General features: G+C 43.3%; 1 long non-coding RNA gene across 1 annotated transcript; it reads right to left on the bottom strand.

Moving 5' to 3' along the window:
• Positions 1-248: 248 nt before the first annotated feature.
• Positions 249-15,495, bottom strand: LOC142826845 (uncharacterized). The gene is made up of 3 exons (XR_012901107.1): positions 15,373-15,495; positions 1,645-1,772; positions 249-828 (listed from the first exon to the last, which is right to left on the bottom strand). It is a non-coding gene; the product is annotated as an uncharacterized LOC142826845 (long non-coding RNA).
• Positions 15,496-16,057: the final 562 nt, after the last annotated feature.

The following is a 16,057-nucleotide window of genomic DNA, read 5'->3' as shown; positions in this document are numbered from 1 at the left end:
GACTTGTGCTTTCCCCAGTGCTTTGCACTCTAATGTACCAAAGTCACCACAGGCATTTACATTTAGAAGGTTTTCTTTACTTTCATCTGGGCTAGAAAATATTTTGTCATGGGAATCATTATGACCCCTTGAAAAGACTTACCTTATCCAGGGCTCATGACACCAAGATGGAGAACCACAGGGTTATATGTATAATATATTCTTATTAAGGAAGAGCTGTTACAAAAATGGTTAAATTGTCTTTTTAATTACATTGGGTGAACTGTTGAATTCATTTGTATTTTTAACAATATCCAGTTTTTAATATTTGAAAATATTTAACTAAATTGATTCAGTTTTATCTGCTCTTTTTACAAATGTATTTGTTTCTTTACAAATCTACACAAACTTTTGTAAGGCATAACACACAAGAACTCTGCTCAGTAAAAGAAAACTTTTATGGTTTCACATTTTCTCAAAGAAAGTGATATCATTGCAGTCCCATGTTTTATGACACAAATGGGACAATTTCAGAATGCATTTACGTAGCCATTACCCTCAAAAATGTCAAATTCTCCAGTTAAGCTTACTGACTAATAAATTATTGTCTTTCAAATCCAAAATGAACAGCATGGGAATTCCTCCTTATGTTACCTCTTGAAACAAATATTTCCTGCATTGTCTGTGGAGCATAAAAAATTAGAGTGGAGGAAAAACATGTGTGTTTTAGGTCACCGTAAGTGAAACATATCCTTATGTGGGTATCTCTGGGACACTAGCCTTGGGATACTTTTCTTCTCAGTTCCAGTTTCCAGTTCCAACTGGACATCATTGAGGGGCAGACACCATCTGGAAACAGAATTGAGACACATGAAGCTGATCCAGAATTTTTCTGGAACGTATGAGGTACGACTACACTAACCACTGTGTGCATGCGCATGCTCATGTTTGTGCCTTAACCAAAGTGGTTTCAACAGGTACTGGTGCCCTACTCAGCTCTGCACCAGAACCTCCTAAGGAGCAGCTGCTCTGGACAGGGGTGGGGGAAAGGAGTTGTCAAGTCTCCCAGACCAGACGGACTAGTCACTGTTAATTGCATATGGTCCGGGTGAGTTGGCAACCTGGAGCAGGGCCAGGAGGGAGATGTGGACCAGAGAACTCTGGAGTAGCAGAAGACGGCCATGCAGCCAGTCAGAGAGAAGCAGCACTTTTAAGGGGAAAGTGTCACTTCTCTCTAGCCTCCCACTGTGTGGCTGCCCCCGGGTTGGTCCTCCAGCCCTCAAGGATTGCTCACAGCCACCTGGTGAGTGGAAGCTGGGTGCTGACCCAGCAGATAAAGGATGGGCCGGGGGTGGGCCGGGAGGGTTGTCAGATCAGCACTGAGCCGGGGGTGGGCAGCTGGGGCTGGGCGTGGAAGAAGACCAGACTGGTGCTGAGCCCTGCGGGGAAGGTGGACGAGGATGTAGGTGATGGTGGCTGGAGTCCATAGGCAGCAGGTGGTACCCCAAGTTTCGTGGTGCCCTACATGGTGTTTTGCCTATCAATAGGGACAGCCCTGGCCATAACTCCCCATTCTCCACACCTAAATTCCAGAAGCATGTGTATGAAAAACGGAGGAGAGGATCAGTAAGCTGGCATGCCTATGGGATTTCAGTAAGTTCTCACCTTAGGCTGAGCATGGCCTGGTACCTGTGCCAGTTTGTAGCATAGACAGGACAAAGAGTATGTACCAGGTCTTGAGTTTCAAGAGTCCTCCATGTCCATTTCTACAGTTAAATGGAATTCTTTTCTTTCTATAAAAGTAATAATGGTATTTACCACATTGGCATCAAGACAGGTGCATGGGTGGTTCCAATGAAATGTCTGTCTACCAAACATGCACTCCACTGCCATTCTGCAACTACTGACCTTGTACCTGAATTCCCTTGTTCAGGGTTATTGCCATCAGAGGATAGGTTCAGGAGACAAATCAGGAGAAGGTATGCAGGGTCCCCTAAAATTAGTGTTGGTACAGACACACTGTATAAAGCAATGTAGTTTCTCAGGAATAAATTTCCTTCTTCACCTTTCAGGTACAATTCCGATCTCCAATTTTAGAACCTGCAGGACTAGACCATGGGTGTCTCTGCATCACCACAGGAGGTTTAGCTTGGGCTCCCACAGAAGATCCAGTGAGACTTGGCAGGAAGCACAGCCCAGCAAGACCTGAGTGGTGGTCCCTCCCTGCCCACTGAGGCTACGGCTACACTGCCATTTTTTTTCTCTCATTTGCATATCTTCTTCCGATTCTTTTTGTGTTAGAGGTTTTTGTAATAAAAAGCCCTGTGTAGACAGGGCCATATGTAGGAAAAACCCCTTTTTTGCAAGATTCCTTATTCCTCAAAAATCGAGGTTTACAATATCTTGAGAAAAAGGGTTTTTTTTTCCCAACAAATGGCCCTGTCTACACAGGGCTTTTTATTGCAAAAACCTCTTCCGCAAAAAAAATCGGAAGAAGATATGCAAATTAGCACACCATTTGCATATCCTCTTCCACAAAAACATGGCAGTGTAACCGTAGCATGAGTGACCAGTACCAGTACTCAAATTCAGAAGCCTTAAAGGAGCACTATCTGAGCAACCACACAGACTACCCGCCTGTCTCTGCTCTAGACCCTGCTTGCCATAGATCCTAGACTCTGACATCAATCTCTGGTTTGTCCTTGACTGCAGTATTTGACTGCTATCTGTAAATTGCTGCCTGATCCAGATCTCATGGTAACCTGACCCTATCTGCCTGCCAGTTCACCTTCAGACCTTGCAGTAACCTGACCCAGCCAGCCTCCTGATGCCTAATTCTAGGTCTGCCCACTGGCCCATCTCTGACTGGCCTCCTGATATCTTGCTCAGACTGACTCCCATTTGGAGCACTAGATGTGACCATGCACACCTGGGTCATGACAAGCACTCTTGTGTGAATACCCTTTCCATGTTTTATGTTTGTATTCATAAATCTGCATCTGTGGTCCATTAAGCCTTTCTGATGGCCTACACAAGTAACACCATTTTGGTTTACATACCCTTGTGGTGAGCAAAGTATTGAGCTATGGGTGCTATTTATGGTCCCCGCAGTTTGGAAACCCCATCCTTTCAAATCTCCTATTATTTCTAGAAAATATGACATGGAAACCATCCATGAGTAGATCACAGTGCAATTGCCTCACAAACCTGCACAACCACAACCCTGACAGTGGGCTTTCTAACCCTAAAGTGGGTTGCAAAAAACCAATAGTTGTCTAGTGTTGCCAAATTCTACAGAGCAATAGCAACTCACACCTGATACAATGTGGCTTCCCTGAATTAAGTGTTCTGGAATTAGAGGGTGTGGTGCTAGCTCCACACACAGCTCCATGAAGATCTATTTCCTCATTTGGAAGTTCTCAAGCTACTGCTATTCATCCCAGATTTCCAAAATTATGTGATCCCATCACACTATGCTGGTTTTCCTGCACCAGAAGTGACATTCCAACCCAGGGCATACCATAGCACTACTGGCATTCATCATATCTATACCATGTGAGCTAAAGGAATTGTCATTTAGCTACAAGATTCACCTTCTTTCACGTCAGAAAGTCCTGCCCAAATTCCATCCAGTATCTCACTTCTCACCTACTCCACTGCATAACCATTTGTCCTGCAATAATGAACAGGAGCAGAACTCCTTAATCACCCCATTGTGCAATGTCTTCTGGTTTGTTTTTTTTTTGTTTGTTTGTTTTTTTTTGGCAGGGAATAACAGGGAGGGGGCAACATGATCAGGAATTGCCATCAGCAAATGTGTGAAAACAGGAGATAGTCCCAACACCACACAGCAAAGCAGATCTGTGATGGGCCGTCTGCCCTTACTGGCCTTAAGAGGGTTAAAACCAGACTACAGAGGCTGGTTGTGAGGCAGCTAAAGTACCCCACTGGAATGGCTGCAAGGGAAATGGCCAATTAGGGTGTGGCAGCTGTGGACTATTAGAGCAATGGCTGGACCAGCCAATTAGGGCCAGTTGGCCCATATAAAAGGAAGTTGCAGACCAGAGAGAAAGCATCTACAGCAGGAAGCCCTAGCGAGAAAACTGGTTTCCTGAAAGACTATGACAAGACCAGCCTGTGGAGAAGTACAGATGCTAGTGGGAGCTCCTGTAGGCTGCCAGGACTTATAAGCTTGAAGCCCTAGGAAGAGGGCAAAGGAGTGAAAGCTAGAGACAGGAGCAGAAAGAACTGAGTCTGTGTGGCAGTGGCCCAGGTAATAGACAGTGAGCTGAAAAGAAGAGGCAACAGAAAGTTGCTGTTTCAAGGACCCCTGGCCTCAGGCCCTGGGTAGTGTTTGGACCTGCCCCACCTCCAGCCTCTGAAGGTCTGCCAAGCCTCTGTGAGAAGTGTTTGGGATCTTGTCGGAGTTCCCCAAAAGGGGAGGAAACTGGATGGTGGCACAGATTGAGGGTTGTGTGCAACAGGTGCCAAGAAAGGGAGCTGTAATGGGTCTTCAGGAGGAAGTGAGGATGCCACCCTACCCAAGGGCAAACCCACTGGGACTGAGCTACTTCTCAAAACGCCCATCAGGAGTTGCCAGAGTGGTGAATGACCCCATGACATGCTCCTAGAGTGTCCGTGATACACAGAATTCTGAGGTACCACATCTGAAATGCTAGTGCTAATGTCGCATAGCAGCAACAGCATGCACATGAGTGTATTCAGCTTTATATGCACGTGCAGTGCAGTATCATATGGACATTTGGCACAGCTACAGGCAGCATGCATTATCATGTATGCAGATCAGTACTCAAGTATGTATGCCAATGTAGACATCTCCAGTATAATAGACCATAGCCTTACATATGGAAAGAGAGTATTATAATAACCACAGTGCGGATGGGAGATGAATTGCAACAAAAATACATGAAGACAACAGTAATACAGAACAGCCAACATATTAGTGCATAGAGAAAAATATTGTCTAATGAATATCCCAATACAGGTTGCACCTCGAAAACCTGGGATTCTCTGGTCTGGCAACATCAGTGGTCCAGCATGACCACAGATGTTTCAGGACCAGAGATTCCCAGTGTGCTGCAGAGGGGTGGGGGCCCAGGAGCTGGCACGCAGCTCAATTGGGCTGGAAGCATGGGGCGGAAGACAACATACAGCTCATCTGGGCTGCGGGGGGAAGGAGGAGCATGGGAGCCAAAAAGGGGGCATCATAAAGGGGAGCACCTGGCAGCAGGGGCCTCAGATGACCTTCCCTGGTCTGGAAAGATCCATCAGCTGGGACCAGTCAGGTCCCCAGGGTGCCCAACCAGGGAGGTCCAACCTGTACAGTTATCTTCCTCTAACACTAATTTCTTAACAATGAGCATTCTTAACAATGGTATCTTGGAGACTAATAAAATATATAGTATCATGAGCTTTCGTGAGTAAGACTCACTTCCTCACATAAGCTCATGCAATTATAATTTTTGTTAGTCTCTAAGGTGCCACTGGACTGCTCATTGTTTTTAAAGTTACAAACTAACATGTCTACCCCTCTGACACTAATTTCTTAGCATCACAAGATGAAATTAGGGCACAGTAGAAAATTCTTGCTCTCAGATTCCTGTACCTATTCTCAAATAAATTACCAGTTTGTCTATGCTCTTTCTGGATATCTCACTGATATCCAGGTTTCATGTCTGGGCCCAGTTGGCTTTGTTTGTGTTTGACTGTTTTGGCTTTGTTTGTATAAAAGCACACAGTCGCAAATTAGTGTGATTAATATCTCTCTCAATGCCCGCTGTTCTCCTACACATGCAGCCAAATGGGTAGCACAGTTGAACTTTTTGCTTAGCTCTCAGAAGCCACGTAACCTATCCCATATATAATCAGAGATGGAAACATATTTTAAAAAAAAGCTAAATGGAGGAAGGAGTAACAGAGATAAGTTGGTATCCTAGAATATATCCATACTGGAAAATTGTTATTTCTAAATCCAAACACCTGGTATGAAGAAGGCGTAAGCTGCTTTGTGAACAGAACACTACAGAAGGCCTGAAAATAGTACAAGTACATGATGACATTGTGGAAAAAATGTTCCAGCTATAGTGGATTTCCATTCTTTGTATCATGCACAACTGGACTCTGAAAAAAGCTTTAGGTGTACTTTAGGGCAGCCAATTGTCATAAAAACAAAAGTGATTCAATACATTTTCTCTGAGACTGCTCTAAAACCCAACCCTTATGAGAAGAGGCAACTGTTGGAACTTCCTTAATTTCACACGAGGATCCAGGTTCTTTCCATAGGAAAGTTTGTGAATGGGGGCAGAAGATGTGGCACAACCTCCACTTCAACAGGGACTATGCACTGGCAGGTACAGACTGTGGCAAGATCGGCTGGGGACAGAGCTGAGTAGGATGGATGGGCAATTGGCTAGCTCAGCATTCTTCATGAGCAGGGCTCCTCTAGTGTTGAGATTTAAACATGTTTGCTACATTAAAATACCTACTCTGCTCCTTGTTTCCTGCCCCCCTCCTTTTTTTTCTTCCACCTTCTCCCCTATTTATTTTGGGTCCACACATCCTAAACTCAAAACTCCGGTTATCTGAAGAAGTGGGTTTTACCCACGAAAGCTCATATCCCATCTACATGTTTTGTTAGTCTATAAAGTCCTACCAGACCAGTTTTTGTTTTTTAAGTTTATCCTAAAATAACAGAAAGCGTGGACATCTTGTTGTAACACCATCCTTAAATCTGCCCTGCATGCCCCAACCATTTTTCATGGGTTAAACAAGTCACAGACTCCTACTATCCCAGAGAAAACTCTACACAGAGGCCTGTAAACAGCTAACATACCTGCAAACTGTGGAGCAGATCTGTCCTTGCTATACAGACCAGAGATCACGATGTTTCATATATTAGCTTCACCGTATGGGCCACAAAAAACCATTTTATAGTCCATTAACCTCTCTATTAATTGGAAAGCCAACTCCATCCTATTTTGTTGCCCCATGTTGGTCAGAGGCCATCGTACCCCAAATACAGGCCCCCAAACAGCAACACTGTCTATATATTAGGCACAGACTTGTCATAGAAACCTCTGCAAAGTTCCCTCTGCACTTGTTATAGGCTGACAGTGGTGTACATTTCACTCATACCCATGCATGAATCAGGACTTGTAATATGGATGGAAGAACAGCCTTTCAAGGGCTGCTGCTCCTTCTCTCAGATGGAATGGGGATGGGGAGGTAAAGTCTTAGTTTCACTCCCACCTTCAACATGCCAAACAGTGCAGCTGAATCAGGGAAGAGGTGGAAATAAGCTGGAAAGCAACCAAGCTATCATCGATTCTGTGATTTGTCATCTGCATTTGTTTCTAAACTCCCCACTCTCTGATTTACTCCCTTTTTGACAGTGACATTTCACTTTGTAAACTGAAAACAGCAAAAGTAAAATGGTTTGTTATATTTTAGTTCTCACAATGTAGAAAAAAGGGAAGAACAAATAAAGTTTCCTGCTGCTGCTCTAGAATAGCCAAAAGAAATAGACAATTTTGTAGTCTGTAATTTGATATGAAGCATTTCTGAGTTAATTTGTGTCCTAGGTTTTTAATATACCAGAAATATCCAAGATGATCATTCACCATCAGTAAAAATAGAGACAGAAACCAAATTCTGATTATCTCTTGCCTCATTTAATTGAATCCTCTGAAAGTACACCACCACCATCTACTGATCAGTTGACTGAACTGCTATTAGAGGTCACAAGCCAAGAAGGTGCTTAAGTAGTGCTTGGCACCAATGAAATCGCTCCCAGCCTTAAAGTTATAAAAATGTTTAAGTACCAGATTTAGTTACATGTTTAATTTGTTTTAAAAGGATGATTCAGGGTAATTATAGAGGATAGCAAAACTTAGGCTCATTAACAATTATCTTTCCTACTATTACATTTTTATTATGATGAAACTGGAAAACTTAATTATTTAGGTTCAACGGATGAAGCTGAGCTATCCTGGGATATGAATATATAAAGGTTATTTAAATAATATTTTGCATATGTTACATGATCTTCAAAATTTATGATAATAGCTTCTTTAAGAAGGAAACCCTGGTTAACATTACATATAGAAGATTTCAAAATAGGTATTAGCTAACAAGAACCAGGTCCCAAATTTTTGTATATAAAAAAAAAATTAAAAAGTGTAACTATTGGTGGTAGGATGTACTGACCCAGACTGGGTTGGAAGTGTTAATGACTGCCTGGGGCCTCAGTCAGCTTTGTCCTGCTACACCTGCAGTAGGTGTCAAGCAGGGAGGGGGAGGAGTTAGAAGAGCTGAATTTGTCTCAGGTGTGGGCTGACCAGAAAGGACAATAGTTTGCTAGCTTTCTGTGAAAGAAGGCTGGGTGGAGCCAGGAAGCTGTGTTGAGAACTACTGACAGACAGAGCTTCTGTGAAGGAAGATAGGCATGCGCCAGGAGCCCATGGCAGTTGAGAAGGAAAGCTGGAGGAAGTAAATCTGGCCTGCACCCATCATGGTGGGGTCTGCAGAGAGAAGAAAGGCTTTTGTTGTGTCAGGGACTTTCCTGCTAACAGTCCTGTAACAGAACCAGCCAAGTGACCAAAAGTGCTGAAAAGTTTTGTGGCAATAGTGAATGTGGGAAGAAGGCTTGATGGTAGTAGTGATGATAATGCTGTCAGCCTGAGAAGCAGTTGTGGCAATGACTCAAGACACAGAAAAGTAGTAAGTGGTCCAGTGATGCAGTAAGGGATCTGTGTAGTTGGGTGTTGGCCTCTTATTAAGGGTCCCTGCAGCAGAACTCTGTTGAGAGGGAAGACCTGAGCTTCCCAATCTACTCATTGAGGAAAGAACTGTGGAAACCCCCTAACTGACAAGGCATTTTGAAATCCCTGAGAATAGGGGTAAGGATGAGTGAGTTTGGATATGGACCTTGCATTGGGCCATGAGTCAACAAACTGTTATTTGTTGTACTGGCTTACTCCAGAAAGGGAGGGAGAATAAGTAGGGTTGAAAGGATGTGATTTTAATCAGTGACCTGTTGGTAAGTCTCAATTTGAGCTGACACACTGAAATTGGTTTCTAAAAAAAATCAGTTGGTCACAGTTGGGGGATCAGGTGCAGCCAGCGCTGAGGAACTACATGGAGCCCTCTGCAGCTGTGCTGCTGTGAGAGGAAGGGAGCACTCGGGTCCATGACTGCAGCGCTGCAGAAGGCTGTCTCAAGGTTGGTGACATCCCTTGCTGACTGACTCTGTCCCAGGAATGAATCAGAAGCTGCATGACTTCCACTGTGACTAACAGCTTGTCTCCCTTGGTGTCCTGGCTGGGGATCTTTTCTCTGCCAAGAAGACTGCAGACTCCCCCGCACCTTGTGCCCTGTGTCTTGGGCATCTTAGCAGCACAAGGACTCCCCGCAGCTCCCCACGATCATAAAAACATAAAAATAGTTAATTTTTATTTTAAAGGTATTTTTCCTCCAATTTTTTTCTTCTGCCAGGCTCAGCTCAATGTGACTGCTGTTCAGCTGGGTAGCAGGAAGAAGCAAGGCCAGCGTAGCTGTCCACAGGTACTGCCAAAGGAAGAAGGCTTGTAATTGCATTCCCATCACAAGGAGATGTGTTTGCTGGTGAGTCACTTGATTAACTTAATCATTTCAGTGTATAAAACAAAAGTATATGGAATTTAGTTCTGTATTCCTGTATGTGGGTAGGTGTTAGGCACTGAGTTGGCAATTAGTGCTATTTACATTTATTGAACTTAACATTACTAGTAAATCCTTTCAGAGAAAAGCCATTTTCATAAGGGGTTAAGTGTATGCATTATGTAGTGTTATTTATTGAAATGGATTAATTGGACCTGTAATCTTTATGGTAGATTTGTTCAGGGTTTTTATTTTTTAAGTGCATGTGAAATATTTAGATCTGCTATTTTGGCTTTGGTTGAGAATTAACTCATCTACCGTTGCATTCATGGGAAATCAAAAGGAATAATACTGATGCTAAAAGCTTCACACAGCTCTGTTAACTCTTCCTATGTCATAGAACACTTTGGGGTGGTATTATGCTCTCAGCTGGGCTACATCTAGGCTGCAGCGCTTTTCCGAGATATCGGAGGCATCCTGGAAAAGCAATGCTGCGTCCAAGGAACATGTCTGCTTTACAAAAATGTTTTTGAACAAGCGTGCATGCTCTTTCACCATCTTTCTCCTGTAAACCTCCTGTGTAGATGCACCAAATTTCGGAAAAGCCTCTTTCAAAAGAACATCAGGAAAATATACGCGTACACAAACTGCGTCTCTTTTTCTGATTTAACTGTTTAGTCTAGATGTAGCCTTGTACTGGAGCAACTGAGGATAATTCCAGTGAAGTGATGCTGGTTTAAAACTGGTACTGGAGGGATTAAAATCAAGAAGGCTGGGTATGATTGTGTTACACTGAATTTTACACAGACTTTGTACTAATGTAAATGACAATCTAAAGAGCAATACAACAGGGCATCATGCCTGCAGACATACCCTCCTAATCAAGTCTCCCCAGCCTCATTTTCATGCTGCCCTGTATGCCTATCTGTAATAACCTCCCTGATCCCTGGATCTTTTGTCTGTATACCAGTATGTATTTTAAAATATGCTAAGCTAGGGTATGTCTACACTACCCTCCTAGTTCGAACTAGGAGGGTAATGTATGCATACCGCACTTGCTAATGAAGCCCGGGATTTGAATTTCCCGGGTTTCATTAGCATAAGCGGGGAGCCGCCATTTTTAAATCCCCGCTGCTTCGAACCCCGTGCAGCGCGGCTACACGGGGCTCGAACTAGGTAGTTCGGACTAGGGTGCCTATTCCGAACTACCGGTACACCTCGTTTCACGAGGAGTAACGGTAGTTCGGAATAGGCACCTAGTCCGAACTACCTAGTTCGAGCCCCGTGTAGCCGCGCTGCACGGGGTTCGAAGCAGCGGGGATTTAAAAATGGCGGCTCCCCGCTTATGCTAATGAAGCCCGGGAAATTCAAATCCCGGGCTTCATTAGCAAGTGCGGTATGCATACATTACCCCGCTAGTTCGAACTAGCGGGGTAGTGTAGACATACCCCTAGATATCAAACCTCAATGACTACAGGCTAGATGTCAAACCTCAACAATACTTGGAGTCAAATTCTCCACTAGTGTAAACTGACAATTCCATTAACACTAATGGAACTATACCGTCTTACACCAGCAGATGATTTTGACCACATCCTATTTACATGATTTTGTTTATCCATTCCTCTCTTTCCCTACTGTGCCTGTGCATTGTGCCTAACTTAGATTGTGAGGGACAGCAATTTAGTAGTCTTTTATTTGCCTTTGAGTACCATATACCCCTCTGGCACTGCAGACAAATACATAGTAATTTACTACTTTTATAAAAAAAAACAGATAATGGATCAGATGGGTTGCCTTGTCTTTGAATACAACCAAGAGAATTTACAAGTGTTTGCCACAGGAGGGCTCTCCTATAGTGTCCTAAATTCAACAAGGCAGTCAAACTCACTACATACCACAGTTAAAACCAAACTTTATCCCTACCTAGTTTGCACCAAAAACATATGTAATATTTCTTGAAAAAACTGCATAACAATATCCATACCAGATCAGACCATTGGTCCATTTATCCCACTGTCTTCTGACCATAGACAGGCCAGATGCTTGAATAAAATGAACAGAACATGGCAATCCTTCCCCTATTGTCTGGTCCCAGCTTGGAGGCTGAGATGCCTGGAGCATGGGATTGTATTCTTGACTACTAGACATCGAAGCCATGAGCCCACTGGCACCATTCCACCATGAGTCCAGTTATACCTTTGGCCTTGATAACATCCCCTGGCAATGAGTTCCATAGGCTAACTGTTTGTGTGAAGTACTTCCTTTCATTTGTTTTAAGGCTGCTGTCTATTAGTTTCAGCTTATGAACCCTGATTCTTGTGTTTAGGTGAAGGAGTAAATAACTCTTCCCTATTCACTTTGTCCACGCCATTAATAATTGTAGCGACCTGTCATGCCACCCTCAGTTCTTTTTTCCTAAGCTAAATAATTCCACTCTTTTACATCTCTCATATAGAATTTGTTTCATACCACTTTAAGTTTACATTCTCTGTACTTTTTCCAGTTCCTAGTGCATCCTTTCTGAGCTGGAGCAAGAAAAACTGCATAGTATACACTGAGGGTTTACATATTGGCATTATATGTTCTGTTTAATTATCAATCTTTTCCCATTCTGTAAGTTTCTTTTGACTGCTGCTGCACACTCAGGGTATGTCTAGATTACATGCCTCTGCCGACGGAGGCATGTAAATTAGACATACCGACATAGTCAATGAAGCGAGGATTTAAATATCCCTCGCTTCATTAGAATAAAAATGGCTGCCGCGCTGTGCCGGCTCAGCTGTTTGTCAGCACAAGGCAGCAGTCAAGACGGGGACTGGTCGGCAAGGAAAGCCTTTGCTGACCGATCCCTTATGCCTCGTGCAACGAGGTTTACAGGATCGGTTGGCAAAGGCTTTCCTTGCCGACCAATCCCTGTCTTGACTGCTGCCTTGTGCCGACAAACAGCTGAGCCGGCACAACGCGGGGGCCATTTTTATTCTAATGAAGCAACGGATATTTAAATCCCCGCTTTATTGACTATGTCGGTATGTCTAATTTACATGCTTCCGTCAGCAGAGGCATATATTCTAGACATACCCTCAGTGTATGTTTTCAGACAACTATCCACAATGAGTCCAAGATCTTAGGTTGTAACAGCTAATTTAGACCCCATTATTTTGTATTTAATTTTCATCTACTATTTTCTTTCCAGTTAACTCAGTTTGGTGAGTTACCTTTTTATCTCTTCACAGTCTGACTTGAACTATCTTGAGCAATTTTGTATCTTCTGTAAATTCTGCCACCCACATTTTGTTCACCCACTTAGATCATTTATGAATATGTTGATTAGCACAGATTTCAAACAGAACCTTGGGGAGTACCACTATTTACTTCTCTTTATTGTTTAAAATAGGAAACAAAAGAGTAATCCATCTTTTAACCAGTTGCCAATGCATGAGAGGATCTTCCCTCTAACCTCATGATCACTTAAGTTGCATATAAAAATTTTGCAAGGGACCTTGTTAAAGGCTTTCTGAACATCCAAGTACATTATATGGGCTGTATCACCCTTGCTCTTGTGTTTGTTGACAATCTCAAAGAATTCTAATAGTTTAGTGAGGCATGATTTCACTTTACAAAAGTTGTTGACTCTCTTCCCTGGATGCAGTGTTCTTCTCTGTCTGTTAATTCTGTTCTTTTACTATTGTTTTAATCAATTTGCCTGGTCCTAAAGTTAGGCAATCCTGGCAATAACAAGCAGATGAGCCATAGGAGCCTCTCTTTAAAAATAGGCGCTGCAAGGTTAATGTAAGTGATAGGTTACATATCACAGTTAATAGTTCTGCAATTTCATATTTGAGTTCCTTCTGAACTCAGCAGGAGTGGGGAAGGCTGGAGCGGGACTACCATCTGGTCCTGGTGACTTATTGATGATCGATTTATCAACTTGTTCCAAAACTTCCTCTATAACACCTCAGTCTGAGTCAGATCCTCAGATTTGTCACCTAAAAAGAATGGATCATATGTGGACATCGCCCTCATATCCTCTACAGTGAAGACAATTCAGAGAATTCAGTTAGCTTCTTCACAACTTTGTCTTCCCTGAGCGCTCTTTCAGTGCCTCGGTTGTCCAGTGGCCCCACCCACTAACTGGCAGACAGCCTGCTTTTGATGTACTTGCAAAAATGAAGGGTTTTGTTTGTTTTTGTTTTGTGGGTTTGTTTTTTACTTCATTGATTGTGGGCCTCACAGACAGGTGCAATAGGGAAAACCTCCCCCCATCCACCAATTGAAAAGGGCCCAGGACTCTCGGCCATTGCTGCCCTTTAAATCACCTCAAGAGCCCCACGCAATGAATTCCGGGAGGCGTTGATGGCTGCTGGGGGGAGGCGCAGCATGCTAAGTGCTGCTGAGTGGAGACCAGCCCCTTCTGCCTGCCTCTTCCAGCAGCGCAGAGCTGTCCCCCCATCACTTTTCCCAGTAAGCCTGCCCCCTGTCCCAGTTGCTTGTCAAATGCTTTCTTGGCCTGCCTTATACTTGACATGGTAGAGTTTCTGCTACTTACTATTTTTCTCATGAGGCTATGACTTCCAGTTTTTAATCGATGCCTTTTTGTCTCTGTCTCTTTATTTCGGTGTTTTAGCAATGGTCATACTTTTGTCCCCTTTCTGTTTTAAGTTTTCTTGAACAAAGCATTTTTATAGATTATTTTTTCTTAAGGCCAGAAGATTCATCTGACCCCACGTATAACACAGGACATGTAACTTCACCCAGTTACCCCTATTATGTTTAAATAATTTCTTGAAGTGCAGTCTGGTAGCTGGCTCATTCTTTACACAAAGCAAGTTTTCTGAAGCATGCCATCAATGAATAATTGCATTCAATTAACTCTCTCATATTTCAGGTTCCTTTGGTAACATTTCTCTTTATTCATTTTGTAGGCAACACTCTTCCTGGGGGTTTGGGTTTTTTGTTTCCCTCCCTCTCACCCACCACAGAAGTCCTAAAAAATTAAGCTACAACTCCTCACACTCTGGAAATCAGATAATGTCTCAATCTGGTCAGAGAAAAAAAAATGATGCACACAAATTTAGTGCACACTATGAAAATGTAGCTCTAGTTCAGTGGTGGCCAACCTGTGGCCCAAAGGGCACAGAAAGGTCTGTGTGAGGACCACAAGACATTTTGATTACTGTTGCCCATTACCAGAGCTGCCAGACTATGCTAGTTTCCATCCACTGGTTTTTCCTACCCGTATTACTAAAATGACATGCACGTAAAACAGGAGCATGTGAAGTGAGGTTTGTGCTGAATGCACACAACAATGACTTACAGACATGTGCTCCCTCTGCATCCAATCAAAGCACTGCTAAGTTTGTCAGCACACCCTGCAAATTCTAGGTGTGCAAGTGCAATTAGCAAAATGATCCTATCTTGGTTAGGACAATCTTGCATCCCACTGAAGTGAAGGAGGGCCATTTATGTGGCCCACTCACTAGCCTAGCTTCCCCAGTGCTGCTGTAGTTCCTTTGGGAGCTGTCTGAGTCAGTATCATATTGACATAAATTCCCTTATGAATTAAGTTCTTATTGGAACCTCAATCTCCCCAGAGGAGTCTGAGCAAGTTGCTGTGATCCATAAATGCCCCTGTCTGGTCATGCTCCTCTCACAGTAGACAGTGTTGTCATTATATACACAAAATACATTCAAAAAAGCAATTAAGTTAATCATGCTCAATTTGCTGCGACATACCTTATTGCCTTTTGTAAAATGTATTGCAGGAGATTCATTTTATTTGTCAGGCAGGCATGGTGAAACTCATACAGTGTATGCTTGGAAAACATGACCATATCTATTTCAGAAGTTGCACCCTAGTTGCACTATAATCAGTGTGACGATGGCAGTGTTTTTGGCAAGGATTATGTACTGGGATCAAGTCGGATACAAGCCTGGATTATGGTGCCTTCATACAGCTGCAGCTGCGTAAAGGGGCATTAAAGGAACAGAGCAGCCCTTGAAGCAATTTCTGCAGTGCAGGTCAGAGTAGAGCTCATATATACAGTGGCTGTAGTTGAAAATGCTTAGGGTGACCGCTGCTGGGTGTAGTCTAAGGTGATAAAGGTATGTCTACTCTGCAATTTAATTTTAAAAGAAAAAACTGTGGCATTCATCTGATGTGGGCTCCTGGAGCTCTACGTTGCAGTGTAGACATTCAGTAATAGGCTGGAGCCCAAGCTCTGAGACGCTCCCTCGTCGGAGTCTTGGAACCTGGGCCCTAACCCAAGTTTGAATGTTTATACTGCAGTAGCCTTCGCCCCTGCAGACTGAGCCAGCTGGCCATGACCAGACACAGCTGTGCTGCTTGTCTTAGGGTATGTCTATACTGCATTAAGAATCTGGGGAAATAAAATCAATCTTGCATTCCACCCAGCCATGG

The sequence above is a fragment of the Pelodiscus sinensis genome, chromosome 2 (assembly GCF_049634645.1).
Source record: "Pelodiscus sinensis isolate JC-2024 chromosome 2, ASM4963464v1, whole genome shotgun sequence".
In the NCBI taxonomy this organism is placed as follows: domain Eukaryota; kingdom Metazoa; phylum Chordata; order Testudines; family Trionychidae; genus Pelodiscus; species Pelodiscus sinensis.
This window is presented reverse-complemented; position numbering and strand designations above follow the sequence as displayed.